This window comes from Colletes gigas, unplaced genomic scaffold (genome assembly GCF_013123115.1).
Source record: "Colletes gigas isolate AHSC1104 unplaced genomic scaffold, ASM1312311v1 Colletes_gigas_Sc00017, whole genome shotgun sequence".
In the NCBI taxonomy this organism is placed as follows: Eukaryota; Metazoa; Arthropoda; class Insecta; order Hymenoptera; family Colletidae; genus Colletes; species Colletes gigas.
This window is the reverse complement of record NW_025106646.1, coordinates 2,477,996-2,500,094: the sequence shown is the minus strand read 5'-3', so window position 1 is coordinate 2,500,094 and position 22,099 is coordinate 2,477,996. Positions and strand designations below refer to the sequence as shown.

The window sequence follows — 22,099 nt, the reverse complement described above, 5'->3', positions numbered from 1 at the left end:
AGATCAACTACTATTTTTTACTTATTATAAACGACATTTCTACAGGGTTTTCTTTATAGGAAATTTGTCATCTTTACAGTTGGAATTTGGCATAGAGTCCTGGTGCTTAGATAATAAACTTTCAATGTTACGAACAAAGGACAATTTCCAAATAATTAAAAGAATTTTGAAATTCTTGTGATATACAATTTTCTTGCTGTGAAAACTAACCCTCAAATATTTAAAAGAAATTGTATTTTCATTCAAAAGTTTCTTTCCTAAACTAGCTCTGTCATGAAGTAAATAATTTCTCAATATTTCTTTATACAAACAGTATACAAAAATGGGAGACTCATAGTTGATGGAATATCTTAAATCAAAATCCAATTAAGGGGACCAGGCAGTCAGAAAATCGATTTCTTTTTTATTTCTTTCCGAAAGTTCCTTTATAAAAAAATAAACCCTTAAAAGACTTTATAAATCATTACCACATCGATTGAGATAATAGAGACTAAAGAAGAATTGACTCGTTATTAAATATTTGTTGTTGTTCTCAAAACCTAAAGATGTTGTGATTCTTAACCATCCATCAAATACAACACTGTATATATTTGCTAGAAGAAACATCACGAATTGTGGGAGGGATCGATACGAGTGGAAACGTATAGTATCCTCAGAAAACACGCGTCGCGACGCTAATCGAATTCGACGTTGGATCGATTTCGTCCCCGGTAAATTACGGTCAACTTCGCGTCCCGGCGGCGTCCGACGTCGAACAAATAAGCAGATAAATATGGATGAGGGCCGCGTCGCGAAATAATTGCGGAAAATTAACCGAGCCAGCGGAGCGGGTCCGGCCAACTGGCAGGATCGGTCTTAATTGATAGACACGGGACTTCCGTCTGGCGGGGTGGCAATCGGCACACCGGACCATGCATTCGCTTATAATCCGATTTCCCGGGGGTAAGCTGCCCGTGCACGTATACAAGCGAATCTGGAAAGTAAACTCCGTGCGGCGGAGGTGATCCGTGTGTGTCACGATGCAAATGTTTGCTTGCTCAGCAAGTCGAACGCGCCCCGCGACGGGCCGCGTAGTCGAACTCGAAGCCTCGAACTCGAGAGAACCCGGGGAGAACCCGTCAGTTTAACCCCCCTCGACCCGCATACGAACGTCTTCGGCCACGCTGATTGCGAGCTTATGCTTCCGGCCAAATTTGCCGCTGTTCGGAATGGCTCTTCGGCGGCGGGGCGTTGTTCCTCGTTACTGCGATTCATTCCATTGAATGCCAGAGAGTGTCGCGTTCGAGGGAATATAATTCGTCGCGCGAAATTCGCTGGAAGAAACTTGAATCAACCACCCCTAGCTCCCCTACAACTGGTCTGATCCCCGGAATCTTAACGAGCGTGCCTCGCTATTGTGATATTTCTGGATAAAATTGATAATGTTGCACTCGAGAGCGTGACAAGGCATAGTCGGGAGACACAGAGGATTTTAAAATTAAATTAATTACTTCGATACACTGTCGTAGGAAAGGAAAGAGCCTTGCTTAGTGGACTCATCAGTGCTTTGATTACGTCGTTGAAACCACAAATATTTTAATCTAAACTAGGCAATACTAGCAGGCGTTGTCTTAGACGCCAGGATATATAATGGTCGGTTGAGAAGTGTATTATATAGGGATAGGTGGTTGAAGGAGCACTTGTGAGAGAACTACAGGTTGAGTGTAGCCCTCTGATGGCGGGCGCGGAAAGTGTCGCCACAACTGCATCGTTCTACTGTGAATGATAACTATGAAAGATTCATCCACAAATTAGTTCAGAATTCATGCAAGAAAAGGTGATAACCCTGAAAGTACAATTCGCTGAAAATACCCAAAGACTTATTAAACAATTTGTTACAAACAGTTGTTTCTCTACCGTTTATGTTATTTGGAATAAACTATTCTGCGACATTTATTTGTTAGAATCGATGAAAGAGACGGTAATGCTCCTCTCTCATTGCGAGGATCGCTCTCGAATCGTTGATTAAAACCTATCGCTTCGCAAAAAGCACGTACGGCAAGAAGATACGATCGTGCGTGATCGATACACTGTTTGCGTTGTTTTATCGCGGCCGGCATTAAAACAATCAGGCAACGATGGAAATGCTCGATGATACTTAATTATTCTGGCACGCCGGCCCTGTAAGCTGCGAAATTAAATTTTATACTTTCGCGCGCAGTTCGTTGCGTAAAATCCCCGTTAAATATGTTTTTCCATCCATTGTCTCTGCGGGAGGCAATTACGCAATAAAATTTGAAACGAGTCCGCGGAAAACCTTTCGAATAATCGAAATAATTGACGTCGACGGGTCTCTCCAATTTCCGCTTCAATTTCTAATTTAACGCGCAACTGCGACACTGAGCCGTTTGTACATTCGCGAAAATTGTTTCAAGGATTTCAGAAAATTTAATATCTCTTATGGAATTAATGTCCGAAATAATTGCACGTTACGTTTTATAACTATCTTGCAGTAGATATTTTTTTTTGTAATACAAATTTTGTAATAAAAAAATAAGGAATTTTAAAAAATTCATACTTCAAGTATCTATCTCTTTGCATATCACGACCATCATTAAAGAAGCTACAGTCGAGAAGATCGCTCCTATTACCGAACAAACTTGGCCGAATTGTCTACTTATTGCATGCATATTTATTTATCATTAGTCAAGCCAACCAAAACACGGTCGTGTTTTTACAACTTGTTTCTCTTTAAATTAAAATATAAGATTAATTTTACTCAAAATATATGTATACAGGGTGTTCGGCCACCTCTAGCAAAAATTTTAATGAGCGATAGTAGAGGTCAAAATAAGACGAAAATCAAGAATACTAATTTGTTGGTGGAAGCTTCGTTAAAAAGTTATTAACGTTTAAAGTGCCGCTCCTACTGAATTTTTTTCTCGAAAATGCGCAAGATTTCGGGGGTATGTCTATTCACCAAAAATGACTGTAATTAAACCCTACAACCGAAAATAATTTTTCCACAACGATTTGCAATTTTTTAATTTTCTCGAATAATTTCACACCTTCTCTATTTTTTTTCTCGAAAGTGGGCAGGAATTCGTGGGTATGTCTAATGACAAAAACTGATTGTAATTGACCCCCGCAACCGAAAATAATTTTTCCACAACGATTTGCAATTTTTTTTCTCCGTTGAAAAATTTAGGCACCTAATTGGATTTTCAGTAAGGAATTTTTTTCTCGAAAGTGCGTACGATTTCGGAGGTATGTGTAATGATAAAAAATGATTGTAATTGATCCCCGCAATCGAAAATAATTTTTTTAAAACGATTTGAAAAATTTTTTTTCGCCGAAAAATTTCAGCACCTACTCGATTTTTTTTCTCGAAAGTAGATAGGATTTCGGAGGTATGTGTACTCACCAAAAATGATTGTAGTTGACCCCCGCAACCGAAAATAATTTTTCCAGAACGATTTGAAATTTTTGAATTTAATTGTTAATAACTTTTTAACGAAGCTTCCATCAACAAATTAGTATTCTTGATTTTCGTCTTATTTTGGCCTCTACTATCGCTCATTAAAATTTTTGCTAGAGGTGGCCGAACACCCTGTATATTTATATATCCTTTTACATGTGTCAATTTGCAAATTGCATACAAATACTTCGTCTCGATTTTATTCCAGCAAATAAAATTGGCCATTAATCTAAAATTAAATTTCGGAGAATGTATTTTGAACGATATTACTCTATAATTTATCGACACAAAAATAGAATAAATTTACTTTGTGGCGTATCCTACAACGTCGCCATTAAAATACTAATTTCACGCGCGTATTTTCATTAGCGTCGGGCCAGCCACGTCGCGAGAAAACGTAGTCGAGTTATTTTTCCATGGAATTCCCCGTTGCTCGAATACGCGGCACATTATGAAACACCCTGTATATAACTAGCGCCAGAACGTAGGGACAAAGAGCCAGCTATTTTCCATGCGAGGCAGGTAAGAGGGTCGAGGGCGAGACGGTTAACCCCTGAATCCAACATAAAAGAACTTCCCTGGTGTGCATCCTCCGTGAGCTTGTGCTCGTAGCCACGCGTACGTGTGAGGTCTTACTGGTTATATACGGTTACAGGGTCAAAGGTGAAGCACTGGCCAGTTAGATATATTGCGCGGGTGTTGAGTTTCAACGGCGTCGTTCAGATAACGGTAATCTCAGAGGCCTCGAGCCCCAACTATGGTGTCGGGGAAATTGAAAGACCTCTATGGAAAAGGAGGAAACGTTCCCTCGAACTTAGACGTCGGAAAAGACTGGATGGAATTATTCTTTTCTTCATTAGTTTGGTCTAGCAACTTTAAAACCCCCCTCAAAACCTTCATTTCGGTATTTTTCAACGTTGCATGTATCTTCTTGTAATATTATGATTCGATCCAAATATCTGACAATTTCATTAGTATTTTTAAAATCACATGATCGAGACAAGATCAAGCGAGGATCATACTCTTGTTTGATCAACAACGACGTTTAGACGAAGAAATGTATAAATATGACATGTTATACACGTTAATTATGAGAAATGATAATGGTGAAACATATTTTTATTAGTTATTGTTTCATTCTCTCCTAATACTATGATTCGATCCAAACATCTGGCTATTATTTCATTTGTATTTTTAATATAACATAACTAACATAAGATCAGGTTAGTTTGCGTTTGTATTACACTGTTGGTTCAAGCGAGAAACGCCAACATACTCATCGATATCTATCCATAAAAATTCACAACAATGTTCGTAAATCTAACGCTAGATCTCGAACCTCCATTTACTCGAATTTGAATTCGTAATTTTGCGCTTGTTCGGAACGGTACATTTTTTAATACCCGTGTCTTTGAAAAAAAAAGGGAACTGAAAGTATTGTTCGCAAATGTTGTTGGAAAAATATTGCTATTACATTACTCGCGCGAGATTAAACCGACATCGCGCGTAATAATAATTTTCAAACTTCCGTGTTGCATACCCGCGGACGCATCTCTAAATTATTTCGAAATTCTAGAGTTCTTTGGTGTCTGCAAACTCACACCTACCATGTACAATATCATGTAATGGTTCCGATGCGGTGCTTTTAGCTGTCGCGTCGATTCGAAATGTTATCCGATTTACTGGATTCCACGGCTTTGACACCGTTGGTTTATTCCGTTGAAAAAGTGCATCGCCGTGATTGGTCGCATCCTATCGAATGCCCAACCGGTGTATATGATAAAGCAAATTCTAAATCTCTGGCTGGCAAACAACGAAACGATTTAAAAATAACCTCTTCCATGTTGGAATTTCAGTTTCGAAATAGATATACCCTATGGAGCTGTGTATTACGTTTAAAACTGTAACGTATGCGGGTAGATATAAATAATCCTGATGCACGGTTGATCTACAAAGCTTTACGATCGAGCCTATGATCCTGGGAGCCTTAAAATCATCAAGTTTGAACATCGCGAACAGCCTTTAGAATTATTACAAATGATAACTCTGCATTCTTGAAATCTGGACAATCCTCGAGTCAACTCTAGGTCAGATTCCAACATCAGAATCATAGAAAGATGGCAGAATAAAAATTTAAGATCCATCCTGAAAGCAGAATGGTATGTTCCAAACAGTGAGGCAAGAAATTGTCATGCAGTCAAACTTTTGGATACTTTTGACAAAAATCCATAATTGTCACCATGATTCACTGTATTCACATGTCAACACTACTTGACTCACTAAATATCAACTTAGATTGTACCTAAGCAGTAACTAAAATAAAAATATACAACATTCTTGAAATCTGATAAGTTCAACCTAAGGATCCCTAAAGCACGATACTAACGACTTTGTACTCCTGAATCCTGTAACCTCCACATCTGTAGCCTCGAAACTCGATACTAACTGGTCTCTTGAATCGTAAAATCCGATACCACTGATCCTGAAATCTTGAATACTGGTTCTGACGACGCAAAGATCTCGTTCCTGAGGGTATTGATTTATACGCCAATAAAAAAATTCCAAGAGAGAGTATGTTTGTATATTAAAATCGAAATGGCCCTTTTATGACTCGAGTAATGAAGAGGAAGAATGCTCGTGATTTACGGATCAAGAATATTATAGACACAAGCCTCGAACAACTCAGGAATCTCGATATCCGATACTAACGATCCAGGGATCTTGCATCCCAAGATCAATACAGGTAATCCTGATATCTCCGTATCCGATACTTAGAAATCAGGGTTCCCGGGCGATATCTGAAAATCCAATAGCCTGTCCCCAGGGTCTTGTATTCTTACACGACTTGCACGGCCAGAGAATCGAATATCCACTATCTCAAATTCTTGAGATTCAATATCAACGATTCCATGGCTTTAAGAGACAATATCGACGATCCTAATGCCATAGGATTTCGGATTCATAACTGTAGACACTTTGTATTCGTTAATAACGACTTGCAACTCCTGAAGAGTTCAAGAGACATTATTATCTATCTTATAATATCAAAGTACTCAAAAGATATTATAAGGTAGTAAATCGTTGATATTGAATACTTTGTTTTGAAATAAGAAACAACATTATACCATTCAGTACCGAAGAACTCGAGCAAAGAATTAAAAAATGCAGTTATTAAAACTCCAAAAAAAAAAATATCAAGGAAGCGTTAATAAAAAAGAATGTCAAGAGATACATTTAGTTTAGAAGTTAACATTTGCACAGTTATCAACAGATGACAAATTAAAATGCATTTGGCACTCAAAGTGTTAAATCCCAAGCTAATTAAAAAAATCTTGAATCGACGACTCCGAGGAGACATGAGAAATCCCCATAGTTTTCATTACTTATGAAACTGTGCAAACTGATATAGATAATCCTAGAACTTCAGAGTTCACCAGCGACGATCGAACGACTTCAGACTTTGATCTTTGGAGACCCAATACCGGACGACCGCAGTATAATGCCACTCGTCGACGACAAGGAGCAATTAACTTGTACAAGTTCCAGGCAAGGCGAGAAAGACAGAAAGAGGTGACGCGAACAACCTCTAAGAGCTATTTAGTGGAAGTTGACAATTGGGAGCAGTTGGTGCCCCGACGTGGTGACGTCATTTATCCGCGTTTTGAAACAATGACGTTCCAGTGACTGCAGTCGCAGAAAGGACATCAGATATCGTCAGTATATGACGCCGGGGGATGTATTTATTTGGCGAGCTTGCGGAAAGCCCTTAAGGGTTGCCTTTATTGCCGACCGTTCTCTCGCTTTATTCCTTCTACGTGCTGCAAACCGGGTCTCCTGATAGGGTCTCCGTGAAAGAGGCATTTCTTTCAGACTTCTTTACTGTCGGAATAGGTAATAAAAGCGTAGCGAGATACCGTGTCTGCGATCAACGTGTTCGTGGAATGATTATCTCAAACCACGGTACATTTATTACTTGCTCCTCAACGACATAAACGAAGTCTGAGATGGAGAAAGGTCTCCAGACTGTCCTCGTTCCTAAACTCTCGCGGCGAACTTTCTTGTTACTGTTGTTTCAGCGAGGTTTAATTAGCTTTCACCCATTTACCGTCCCGCTGGTACTCTGATAAGCAGGTTTTGTTCTTCGACGTTTGATGACGTATGTAGTTCGCGAGTTTCTCGTTACTTAACCTTATTTTGCCACGCAACGTTTGCAATTCTGTTGCTACTCTAATTTGCCTGGCGTACGAAAGAACAGTACTTTTGTGACTGAAATTACCAAAGCTAATATTTCTGGTAATTTCTATGTTTCGATGGACAGATTTGACTTACTCATTCATTTCCCTGCAAAAGTACCAACAAATATGTATTTTCTGGTGATAATATTAACAGGCTTTCGAAATACACGTTCTGAACTGGCAACCTAAAAAGAGATCTCACCAAACATTGTCACACTTGATCAAACTATTAAAGGAATGCCAATTTTGTTTTCTTGTTGGAAGTACCTAAATACATTTCAGCTAACTTTACTAGTCTAGGATATATTTTTTTAACTATAATTTGTCATAAGATAGCAAGCAATAATTTTCCATCTTTCAAAGGAATATTGTAACTCCACACCTAACTTTTACAACGAAAAACGAATAAAAAAATAACAAAACAATCCGAAAACGATTGTTAGATGATAAACAAGTAAAAGGAGGCCCCACCAAACACTGTCAAACTTGATCAAACATTTCTATCGAAGGAATCCCAATTCTTTTTTCTTTTCGTATACATTCGATTTTCAAAACGTTTGTGTTTTCCTCAAACATGTGTCCCTATTGGCACGGAGCCCTTCTGTGCCTCTAAGCTCTGTACCGCATTCAGTATACAGAGATCGGTGCTCCTGCGACCCTAACGGTCATAGTCCCTTGCCTCCGCTATTGATGATCCTTGTTTTCTATACGTAGAACACGGTAGTCCCTAAAGAAAATACCAACACGCAAGAAGAACCGATTCACTGGACTCCCGTGTCCATTATAATAGAAAGAGTGACGGGTATTGATCACGGGGCGATTGCCAGCGTCCAATCGGTTTTGCTTTTCATTGTCGGTAGAACAAAAGCAGGAACGATTCATGGACGGACAAATGTCGGCGGTAGCGGAAGCGAAAATCGTGACTTTCTGCTTCCGGAGGTGATTTTTCAGAACGAGCGACAAACAAGCGTTACCAGTCGCGCAGGGAAAACCGACGAGACACGCGAGTCACGGACTTCCTCAGCCACTGATCCACCCCCTTCTCGATGTACAACGATCGATGGTCGCCCGTTCTATTGTCACGATATTAAATTTTTTGCGTCGTTGGACCGATTTACGCCCGTCGACTCGAGTCCGCGGCTCCATCAAATCGAACGCAACTTCCTCGGAATCCCGTTAGCCATAATCGTCGTCGTGGTTCGAGTACAACTTCACCAAACAAGTGTATTGTCGTCCACTGTCGTTTTTGTCGGATTCTAAAAACGACGATATGAATACTACCACTCGTATCTCTGCACTGTCATGGTGATTCACTATAAATGAAAAGAAACTTTCTCCGAATTCTTTCCATTTGTTTTGACCAGTGTTTATAACACTGTGTTAGTTCTATTTAGGAAGTAATTTTGTTTTGTTTATTTGTGTCTTTTTTCACAGTGTAATGGTGATTCACTATAAATGAGAAAAAACTTTTTTATGAATTCTTTTCATTTATTTTGACCACGTGTTGTTTATAACACTGTGTTTATTCTATTTACAAAGTAATTTTGTTTTGTTTTGTTTGTTTGTGTTTTTTTCACACTGTAACGGTGATTCATTATAAATGAAAAGAAACTTTCTTTGAATTCTTTCCATTTATTTTTACCACATGTAACATATAATATATGTTGTTGTTTGTTTGTATTTTGTTTTTTAATATTAAAAAGCGAGTAATGCATTAATATTGCCAACAATACACAGTGTTCCCAAGCAGTCGCACACATCTCAGTACTAACTGCGCCCAACGTTGCTTAACTTCGGTGATCGGGCGAGAACCGGTGTTTTCAACGTGGTACGATCGTTGACAATTTTTCTTTTTGTAATTTATTCAAATAATGTACAAAGTCATTATGAATTCTTACGAATTTATTATAAATTCAAGCTTTATTACAGTTAATCACCATTACAGTGTACGAATACGAATGTAAGTAATTGTACATAGCCTGATTCTGTTAGCTAGATTGGAGTGTTGCTTCGTCTCATAAAAGAAAAATGGCTGAACACCTATTATCCAACGATTCGATTCTTTGCTGAAAGTGCAATCTGGCCTGGATTACTTTCGATTCAATTTTATATCTGGTTTCAGTGTACGACAGTTTGTTTAACGCAAAGTGTCGGTGGTTTTGTACAATAAACTGTACGTTTTGTTTCCTCGTGGGCGAGAAAATATTAAATTCCAAGTAGGACACGGAGGATCCGAGAAAACTCGTTTCGTTATTGGACAATCGGAATGTATCGAAAACTTGAAATTGCAACCCGAAGTGCCAGAATTATGAGAAAGTTCTCATTGATGGTCTCCGTACCCTGAACTACGACTCGAAGGCATTAAGGGTGCACGTTTAATATGAAGTTTTACGACCGAAATTAGCTGAAGTCTCGAACCTGAACTCTGGCACTCCCAACTTCAAACATTAGCACCTTGAGTTGTGACTTCGTACTCCGAACTATTTATCCCCTGATTTTCGCGTTGGCTTTGCGACAAGTAAGCCAAGTCAATTTCGTAGAAGCCAACCTCGCCCACGAAAACCAAAGTCAATAATGTGGCATACGCCGCAAGACGTTGTATTGGCCATTGTAGAAGACACGAACGACGAGTACAAAGTCTATTCATATATGTATATTTCGAAATTCACTTTCACCCATAAAAAGACTGATCTTTCAGCAAATTCATATTTTCATTAATAGAATTGATGAAATGGGAATATTCTAGAGAATTGTCTCAACCCTTAGATATAATAATTCGTGTCTTACTCGTATTTCTTATATTTTTGCATATTAAGTGCCTTTTTTGAAAATTTAAATTACCCATAAATGCAGAAATATCCACAGTCTATCGATAAACATTAAAAACGAAAAAGTGAAACCTTTAGTTAAAAGAATACTCATATTTCTTGCTAAAGAGTACTTATAAATATTATTTTAACCAAATAATTTAAATGTACCTGCTTGCATGCATAACTGCATTTTGATATATTCTATAACGAGCAATTGAAACGAATACTTTATTTTTAATTTAACGATCTCTTTCTTTGGGGTCTTCGATCACAGAATCGCGCGAAAATTTGAATTCTGTGATTTCCAAAAATTGACAAGGTTGAATTTCATTTTTGCTAAGGCTGTGATGTTAGTCATCAAAGCGTTTATTGTTTACCAAACATTACCAGGCAGAAATCTCTCGTTCGCGTTTCCTGGAGCATTTCTTTTGGATGACTGCGTCTCCTGAAGGGCCCCTATTTAGATGGATACGTTTACATCATCGGCAAATACTAATTACACAGCGGGTTTCGAGTAGTTTCCCCGTGTTCCCAGTTCCCTGCTCTTTAAATTAGCTCCGCGGTCTTTGTGGAGCGTCCGTGTGCGTTGCACGCGGGACAAACTCGCCCCAAGAAGGATTCCAAAGACGCGAACTTTCCGAAGCGCCGTTAAGACGCGTTTTAAGGCGCGAAATAACAGTCTAGGAAGCTGCAGCAATGTTTGAATTCGTTGGAAACGTAAATCGTACTACCAAGCGTCTCGAATTACGAGCACTGTTCCTTTTAAAACGTTTCGCGTGAGTTTCGATTAAGTTTCGACGACGTTTAAACGAGCTGTCAAGGCCAACGTAAGTTTCATGGTCAGACAAGAAATAGCCAGTAAATTAGTTTTATGAAACAAAGAAAAATTAATTTCTACGACGCTTTCTTCATGAAGCAACAAACGTAATATTAAAAGGATTTCTTCTTTCAAGTTTCGAAACTTAAAAAGAGAAAATTAGGAATAGTCGCTGAACCACAGAATTATCGAAATTTTTATTTTCCGTTTGTAAAATCGTCTTGGTTGAACGCGAAACAAAAATGGATTCTTCGTCTTGTCATCGAAACATTATCCATCCATTTCACGCCATAGCTCTATAATCTCATTCATACCAACCTCTGGCACCAAATCGAGTTTCACAAGTCCGTGGTCGTCTGTGTCAGGTGTTACGGACTCGTGATCAACTGTATTGTGCTCTATGGATCTGGGTTCGTCTGTCTGCATTAACTCCCATGGGTCCATGGTCGTCTATATTGGATGTCACGAACCCGGGATCGTCTGTAGCATACAGGGTGTCTCGGCTAAAACGTTAGAAATTATTTTCTCGGCAAGTAACAGAGACGGGAAAAAGATTTATTTCGGTATTAAAAAATCTAGCACTCTCTAACACCCCGGGGAAGGAAGAAACTCTTTAAAATTTTTTAATGGAGTGTTATACATATTTTTACAGTTCTGAATAGTACTCGTCGCTTCCAACGACGTTCGTCCAAAGCATTTTATTACAACTTAAAAAAGTTTATTATATCAAACCATGTCAACAGTCTAATTCTGTCTGTAAACACGATTTTCGACGATCACCATGATTACTACAAGTATTTATTCATTACTTAATTAGTTGGATAGCTCAATAAACAATTATCGATATTCCTATAATATAAACCAACATTTGACAATGACAAATTTTGACAAACAATGTGATATTAATATAGAAACTTTAAACTCAAAATGGCGGATCCAACGCGGTGAACGAAAGTTTGAAATATTTTTTAATTCTCATAAATATGCCAGAAGGCTTTTTTGAGTTATCGATGGCGAATTGGCAATTATATTTTGAAAAATTTAAATTGCAAATCCAATCCAATATGGTCGATTGCTTTATAAAATCTCAATAGCACTCTGAAGGTAAATCTGACAAAAAATACTGAAATAAAAAGTTTCGACAAATAATATTATTCTATTCCAACATTGTGGTACTGATTTACTACTACAAGTGATTATATGCTTTGTATTAGATATGAATTTTAAATACAAATATATATTGTATTGACAAATGGTCGATTTTCTAAAAGCCAATATCAAAAAACGTCACATAACTTGTTTACGATGATAATGCAAAACATATTGGCTAGAATTTCTAGAAATCCAAAGGTCAATATTGGTCGAATGCATAGCAAGCTACGCCAATATTATTGATGCCTCGTATGAATGCATCAACAACTGCAAGAAATTGATTTTCATCGTCGAATTTGCGTTTGTATTTGGATGAAACAGCAAATTAATCATGATGATTCCTTTCTACCTGCGACTGTAATTTCCGACGAGGCAACATTTACTAACACTGGCCACGTAACTTGGCATAATTTACTATATTGATTCCCTGAAAGTGCTCATTGGGTGAGAACAGTAAGCGTTTCGATATCGACGTCTCTAAACGTTTGATACGGAATCCTTGATTACATTTTGCAATTACTGAAACACGCCTCTTCGATGATCCCTTAACACGTACAGCTTATTACAAATTATATATAACATTCTATCACGCTTGTTACAAAATATATTTCTCGATAAAAGGATCACCGGTGCCCGAGCACATCTGTTTGATAAAATAACATCTCTCGACAAGCTCTTCTTCGTTCGTCTTGAACGCGTGAATCGATCTTTCCAAGTTTAATTCGTAATAAAAGCGACGAACAGACGAAGAAAAATGATCCAATTAACTGCAAAGCTGTATGCTCGACATTAATTGTAAACTATTCCCGTATCCGTGCGTACAGAATGTACCAAGAGACTTTGCATCGAGCTGGGAATTCACGAGACGTTCTGTTTCATATGGAAGGTACCACACGTTCGCAACCTATTTATTTTGCCAGCAAACCGACGTCTGCTTATCTGGCAAGAAGGATACGGAAGTGGTCCCATCGGGATACGAAGGTACGAGGTGCATCTTCCATGTGTTTTTCACACGCCTTGTTTCTTCACGGTGAAACTAAGTTTCTTCGAATTTCCCCCAATGCAGCAGCAAGTAGCAATCTCCGCGCATCCACGTTTCTTTCGACGCCGCAGTGCATCGAGGATACGTGGATCCTGGACCTTTTTGCCGAAATTGTTCGATCCCGACGAACTTCACTCCATTTTTAGACGAAAATAATTCGTTCCTCCAGCATCTCCGCGTCCAAAAAGAAACTCGAGCTAACCAGATTCGGCTTCCATTTTGATATTTCTTGCTCGATCAATCCCTGATGTATATCGAAACGCGACAATTTCAATAGAAATCTGAGCCTTAACATAACTTTGGTAAATATAAGTAATTAATTCATTATTATATGTCTGAATTTTGAGGTTAAATTCTTCTTGTAAAAAATCAATTTTATTTCTGGATATAATTTTTATCGAGGCTTATACACACAAACCAAGGAATATAAATAATAAAAATAATATTTAAACTGTATCTACCCTGGCGTGGAGAACTGCAATTTAGAAATAACAACTGTTAAAATATTATAATATTTGATGACGAAAATACACGTGGTTATATTAAGCCTAGGAATAAAAAATAAATGTGTTTCGTAGCTTTAGTTTCTTTTACTCTCTGTACGCACAAAATGTGTCAAAATTACTCGAACTCTTGTGCCGCGGATTTCAATACACGCGACCCGGTCGCACGTGCAAGTTTTAACGCTGGAAAATCTTATTTAGCAACACGCTGACAGCTCTCGCGAATCGAACTTTAAATTTTCAAACCGCCAAAAGCGCGATGCTGAATTATACAGAGCAGTTTTGAATTATGCAGAACCGGTGCAAATGTGTTATACGTTCTTTCGCCCGGTTCAGCGGCGGAATAACATATAGAAATGTTCCTCTAATGTCGCATTACGTTTTCAACATCTCGTGTATAATTTTCTTCCCTTGCGTGATGTACGGGGTTGCTATCACTAACAACTTTATCCGATATTTAAAGAAACTATTCTAAAATCGCAGCCATTAGCTCGATGTTACCCATGAAGAAGAACTTTTCTATTGTGGGTGACATCGATTACCAGGAATCCAAGTTCCATCGATCTCCCTCTCACATTCTTACATTATTAAACTTAGGAGATAGAAGGAATCAAAGTTCCCACGATCTCCTCGTTTAGTTCCACTAAGCAATTATTTTATCAAAGAAAATGAGAGAGAATTGGGAGACACGCGACGCCAAGCTGAACCATGCAGCTGGTTTTAGGGTCGAATCGCCTGCCCGTTGGTAACTCGATTCATCAGAAAAATGGTTCCCTAACGAAACAGTATGAAATAAAATGTCACAAAAATTACTGAAATAAGACGAGAATAGAAGTTTTTCGAAGAGATCTAACGAAATATTTTACCTATACCTGCGCAACGAGAGATAAAAATTCACACAACAACGCGAAAGTAAAACAACGATTAGAAACAGACGATTAGAAAAATTATTTATGACCTAACTATAGGGCTATAAAAATTTCAGAGACGCATAGAAACGAAAACGATCAAAATTGAAGAACATGTACTATTATAAATGTTCTACCATCGATGTGATGCCTAAACTGAAATCTGCTTTGAAAACCTACGTTCCTTTTTTAGAATTATAGAGGCAAGTGAGAAAGTAAAAATAAAGAGCAATTAAGTAGAATAACATATTATAAATTATCATCTTTTGACGATATAATTAGCTAAAGAAATATTAAAATTCTTGAAATAACGCTAATTATTACAGCACATGGAACTAAAACAAAATCAATCAGGATAAAATATTCTAAGTCAATGTATCTATGAGAAGAACTATAGAACCTCAAATAATAAGAAATAGAAATAGCAAACGATTAAATAAAATACGAATTTGAATATTTCTTTAGCTAATTATATCGTCAAAAGACGATAAGTTATAATACGTTATTCTTCGTGGTTAACGCCGAGCTAGTGGCTGCGAATTTAGAATAGTTTCTTCAAATATCGGAAATTGTTAATAATAGCAAAAATGATCACTATCCAACTGTTTTAAGAGGTAAACCCACTGTAAAAACCTGAAATATAGCGTTTTTTTTTTTTTGAATGAATGGAAAAGTAAGATAATAATATTCAAAAATGTTATTAACCTCTTATTTTTCTAACTATCCAAAAAAAAAAAATCGCCAAAAAATGGTTTATTTCAGGTTTTTACAGTGGTATAAACCCTTAAAACACTCCACAAGAGGGTGAAACGAAGCAAGAAGTGGTCTATGTTAATTCCTTTACACCGAAACGAATTGAATGTAACTTGACGCGTTAGCAGCGCCCTTAGAACACGCCGCTAACAACGACGTACGCGTGTTCTCGGTCGGACCTCCCGCAAACTGGATTCCGGTTTCACCGGAGAAAACTGCTGGCGGCTCGGGGTCCGGCAAGTTTTAATGAAACGCGGCGTGGCTTACTGGCGGCATCAAAATATAATGACGTTACACGATGCACCGCGAAGCGAAACTTCGAAGCGACAGGCGTTATCGCGCGCGGGACACACGCGGCGCTAGCTCCATACGCCGCGTGAACTTTAAATCAGAATGTCTGATTGCGAACACCGTGGGAGATACCACTGTCCGATGCAGTTTCACGGCTTTGAGACGGAAGTCCGCCGGTGGAACCGGACCGAGAAATATTATCGTGCCTTGGGTTTACTGTTCTTCGCGCCCTTTTCGATTCCAACTTTCTCTATCTGATCGACCCGTTTCCCTTTTTACGGAGCACGAGTGTCACTTGTCAGTTTCTACACGGAAGAAATGATTGATTCGCCTCGCCAACGGATTGGTTATCCGCCCACGCGAGGACCGTATCTCCTTTATTACAAGTGACAGTCTTTATCTTGTTGCTTTGTACCTTCACTTTTTCCACAGCAGCACTTTTATAATTGTTTTTTGTCGAGGGTAATAAAACGCTTCTCCCACTCTTTTCAATCCTAATATTTTCTGATTATATGCTGTCACCTGTCGGGTTTTAAAGAACGATTGTTTGCAATTGTGGAGACTAAACACAGATAGAAGGGTGGCAGCAACTGTCGCATTTTTAAGCTCGACAATTAAGAATTTTTGAGACCAGAACCATCCCCATAAAACTCGACCTCCTCAACAGCTGCACGTCACTGCTATGTTGACCGACCAACATTTCCTGAAATGTTTAAACAGCCAAGCCCCACCCTGAAATCCACCCTTGTAACACAACCAACCAAAATTCATGCATTCCATCATTCCATAAAATAACCTTAATGAATCACAACCTTAACCTACCGCGACCGGTCAAATGACCGTTTTTAAAATTTCGTTTAGAATTTCTAACACACAATATTATTTTAGGCCCATTTAACTTCACAAATTTTTTTATAGTATACGTACAATGAATTTTACAATATACCATTCTTATTGTTTGTTTTTTGAGAAAAATACCTAATTTGTCTTGTCTTTGGTATCAAATTCTGATTAACTTCCGATGTAAATAGGAAATATATGTATAGGAAAGACGAAAGGAGAGAATTTTCAGCTTCCACTGTCTTAGAACAGTCTTACAACGCGTATTATAATAGTTAAAGTTTAGACGGGTGCAGTTTCGAAACTACTCATGCTTTCTGCATAATTGAATCATCGTTGGAAGTGGCAAAGACTCCCCTTTAAAATGGCTTTTGAATTATGTCGATCGGACTTCCCGTTTTGGAGATATCGCAATTTATGTAAATGGTAATTTTTCTTAACACTAAACCTACCACGAACCGGTCAAATGACCGTTTTTTAAATTTTGTTTAGAATTTCTAACGCACAATGTTATTTTAGTGCACATTTAACTTCACGATTTTTCTTATAGCATACGTACAATGAATTTTTTCATTCAAATTTTCCCAGGACTGGCCGAACACCCTGTATATAGTCCAGTATTCAGTTTCCATTGTCTTAGGACAGTCTAAAAACGCGTATTAAAAATACTAAAACTTTAGACGCGTGCAGTTCCGAAACTACTAGGGTTTTATTAATTATTAAGGTATCGTTAGAGGCGGCAAGGCCTCCCCTTTAAAACGGTTTTTGGTTTTTGACGATCGGACTTACCGTTTTCGAGATATCGTAATTTATGTAAAGGGGTATTTTTCTTAATTTGACTATCTCTGTCTCCGTCTGACGCGTCGCGCCGGGCCTCCTTGTCGCACGTGAGTCGTGACTCTCGTGACCTACTTCCGCGTAGCATTTCCAAGAATTTACTACGCACTGTTTACTATTTTTACGCGCGCGAGTTCATTGCTTATCAATGAACGTAAACAAAGGCTTCGGACCGTCGTATCTCCGAAACTAGCCACCGCATCGACTTGAAATTAAAATCGCTATATCTTCGGAACTAATTACGCTATCGCCTCGTACAAACGCTCGTTTTAAAGGGCATTTCATCCTCTATCTGATGACTATAAAAACTATTATAATTTATTTTATCTTCTATGTTTATTTTCACATTCACTTTGACGCTACATACCTAAAGAAGTTTCAGCAATTCCTACTGATCGTACGACTGTATATTATACGATATAATGCAAAAATTAGGCGATTAGAAATCATTTGACCGGTCATGGTAGGAATAGGTATACACGAAGTGTCGGTAGGTTTAGTGTTAATTCGAGTATCGCTGTCTCCGTCTGACGCGTCGCGCCGGACTTCTCTGTCTCGTACGTGACTCGTGATTATCGTGGCCCCAGTGACCTAGTTACTACGAGCACTTGCGGTCAACGACCTTAACAAGACCGTAGTAAGAAAGTAAACAAACGCTTCGGACTCTTATATCTCCGTAACTAGCCACCGCATTGACTTGAAACTAAAATCGCTATATCTCCGAAACTAATTACGCTATCGCCTCGTACAACCGCTCATTTTAAAGGGCATTTCATCCTCTATCCAATGAATATATCACCTATTATAATTTATTCTGTCTTCTATGTTTATTTTGAAATTTACTTTGACTCTACATAACCAAAGAAGTTTCAGCAATTCCTACGATAAAACTGGATCATAAATTATTTATTTAATTGATAATTAATTTAAATTTAAATACAAGATGTTTGCGTAATTACTAGCCAGTACTTTTTCTTAAATAATTGTTTTCTTTAAAACTAACTACGGTATCGACTTGGAACAAAATTCGTGTTCAAGAGCGTTTTATCGTCTATCCGATGAAAATTAAAAAATTTTTGACATAAAAGAGAAGAATATCTTATGAATAAACATGGAAAAAGAAAGACTGGTCGTTTGACCAGTGATGGTAGAAATGGGTATACATGAAGTGCCGGTAGGTTTAGTATTAACCGAATCGACAAGCGCGTAGACACATCCATCAAACAGAACTCACTCAACCAGCACAAGGAAAATCACTTAACAAAATCACAAAAGCATACAATAAAAATCATTAGCGATTCCAACCTTTGCACAATCAGTTTATTATTTTCATTGTTTAAATAGTGCTAACGAACTGTGAAACTGTGTCAAAAACCGTCACCCTTCAAATCACATCCTAAAACACAGCAACTCTTCGCACATTAATTTGTACGGAGAATTAGCGAAAGTTGAGCAACTGATAAAACGTCATTCTGTGTTGCAACAGCAATTTTATAATTGTTTATAACACGAACCTTACATTGAAAGGAAACGCCATTCGTGTAGAGAGTATGAAAAATAAATTGTTGTATTTAATTTTTTAATTTTTCAATTAATATGTTCTTTCAAGGTGTCTATTTATGTTTCAAAGATATTTTAACGTAAATTAATTCACTTAAACGTAGAAATTTTTAGTTCGTAAAACTTCCATTGTATTTTTTAGGGGATCTTCCAAGAAGCGTGAAAACCACGAGTCTAGACGCTATTTATGTGGTCTTTGCAATCTCCCATAATGGAGAGAGTACTCGATACAATCGATAATCTCCCCCCTGTAATTAAATACGGTACTAAATCGTTTAGTCTCCCCCGAAAATTCTTTCGGCAATCTCACGGATGGCGAGACGCTGATACGCGTCAAACGATCTCAGAAAGCTTTCTGAGCAGAATTTATGCATTAATAAACAAATTTTTCTTCATTTACACTGAACTATTATAGCATACGAATACGAGTGGGGGTAACTGAACGTATATTACGCGAGCGTAACGGCGTGAATATTTAACCGTAATTTCGCGAAGGAGAACCCGCGGCGGGAAATATAGGTGCCGGAGGCGTCATATTTTCCGTGAGATATGTGAATTATCCGCAGGATATTGAATCGATCGAATATCTCCAAAGGTCCCGTATCTCATTTTCTCGGGCGGGCCGCGCGTTTAAATTCGAACCGATGGCTGAGAAAGCGCCGATATCCACCTTTTTCTTCGTGAAATTATATTCGCCGGATGGATCGGGAACGGGGCTGAATTATGTTCGCCGTTTCCCTATCGCCTGTTCTGTTTCTCAGCCGACGTGCTGATGGAAGGGAAAATTAATAAGCTCAAGACATCGTGTGAAAATTACCGTGCGGCTTAGGCGACGCCATCGTCGAGACGCGATAATGAAGAGCTTTAACGTGCACGCGTGAATAAAAACGTGCACAAAGGCCGCGCCTACGAGTCGTAGAGACACGCCAGAGGCGAGGAGATCGGAAAATACCGTGATGCATGGGTAATAGGAATAAGAAGCGGAAGAGTACAGTAAAACCTCCATTATCCCGACTAACGATGGGATCAAGCATCTCGCGAGTTGGCTCGGATCTGTCGCAAGAGTTCTGAAACCTTTACGAGTACTTTGAAAATCCGAAGCCATGCTTTCGAGGATGCTCGAGCCCGGAAACAGGTTCCAACTGTATGGATAGCGTTGTGTATTATAATAGAGTTATAGTTAATATCCTTTACGTTCCACTTTGCACGGTACAGATCGAATTTAGGAAATATACGAGTAAAATTTATATTGTAGGTATTTAGAATACTTTTTTTCTTTTCAAAAGTCACTAACACTAATAAGGACTTTTGGAGCGCGAAGGGTTAAAATTTATCGTTTGATTCGAGGTCAACAGAATCGAGCATGAAATATAGAGGAATTTCGGTCCAACGATCATCGTTTTAAGACTCGGTGAAAATTCGTTTCAAGGAAGGTCTGGAGTCCGGGAACTGTCTTATGACAGAAAGAGAAGATGACGGGACACGCAGACATTCCACTTTGCATAGCACACATTGAATTTAGGAAATGTACGAATAACGTTTAAAATGTAGATATTTATACGTTTCTGTAGGGAGAAGGAATATTTTTTTTATTTTCAAAAATCACTAACATTAATAAAGACAAACTACTGAAAACATTTACAAATTGCCATTAACTCACTATAAACTCGTGTATGTTTGATATCCTGTGAATTACTTATTTGATTATTGTAACATCCTTTTACAAACTACTAAAAACACTTAGAAATTGTTACCAGCCCTCTATAAACTCGTATACAGAGTGTTCAGCCATCCCTGGGAACAATTTTAATGGGAAGTTCCAGAGGCCAAAATAAAACGAAAATCAAGAATATCAATTTTTTGACTGAGGCTTCATTAAAAAGTTATTAAAAATTTCAAATCATTCTGAAAAAATTATTTTTGGTTGCGGGGCTCGATTACAATCATTTTTGGTCATTACACATACCCCCGAAATTTTACGCATTTTCGAGAAAAAAATTCCTTACCGAAAATATAATGTCTGACCATACCATTGATATGTTTCCCTGAAATTTCATGCGAATCTTTAAATTGTCATAATTTCTGAACGGATTGGACGATTTTAATGTTTCAAAATGCGATCGACGCGTATTTTGGCGAAGAATATGTAGAAATACCAAAACTATTTGAAAAGTTGTTCCTTAACACCGTAAAAAGAGAAAAACCTCCTAAAACTGGTCCAATATTCAAACGGCCATAACTCCTACAATAGTAAAGGTATCTCACTGAAATTTTTTTCTGAAGCAGAGCCCACGGGTACCTACAAAAAAGTATTAGACGATTTTTCTGTAGAACGTCAAACAAATTTATTAAAAATAAAAAACAAATTTTAAAGAAAAATCGACAGGTGCTGAAATTGTTTAACAAAATTAAAAAATTTCAAATCATTCTGGAAAAATTATTTTCGATTGCGGGGATCAGTTACAATCATTTTTGGTCATTAGACATATACATGAATTCCTACCTACTTTCGAGAACAAAATTCAAGAAGGTATGAAATATTTTGACAAAATTAAAAAATTTCAAATCGTTCTGGAAAAATTATTTTCGGCTGCGAGGGTCAATTACAATAATTTTTTATGAATAGACCTACCCCCGAAATCCTACCCACTTTCTAGAAAAAAATTCAATACGGGCCGAACTTTAAACATTAATAACTTTTTAACGAAGCCTCGATCAACAAATTAGTATTCTTGATTTTCGTCTTATTTTGGCCTCTAAAATCTCATACTTAAATTTTTCCTAGGGGTTGGCGTACTAACCCTGTATATTTTAGCTTTGATGATTTTCATCCTTGATTATTGTGACCTGGTCCTATTACAAACTACTGAAAACATTCAGAAATTGTTATCAAA

The 22,099-nt window shown here is 37.8% G+C and overlaps 1 protein-coding gene and 1 pseudogene across 1 annotated transcript in view; one reads left to right on the top strand and one right to left on the bottom strand.

Moving 5' to 3' along the window:
- Positions 1-22,099, top strand: part of LOC122400328 (hemicentin-2) — a 531,816-nt gene that overhangs the window by 448,425 nt on the left and 61,292 nt on the right. The window lies entirely within an intron of this gene.
- Positions 9,414-9,534, bottom strand: LOC122400404 (annotated as a pseudogene).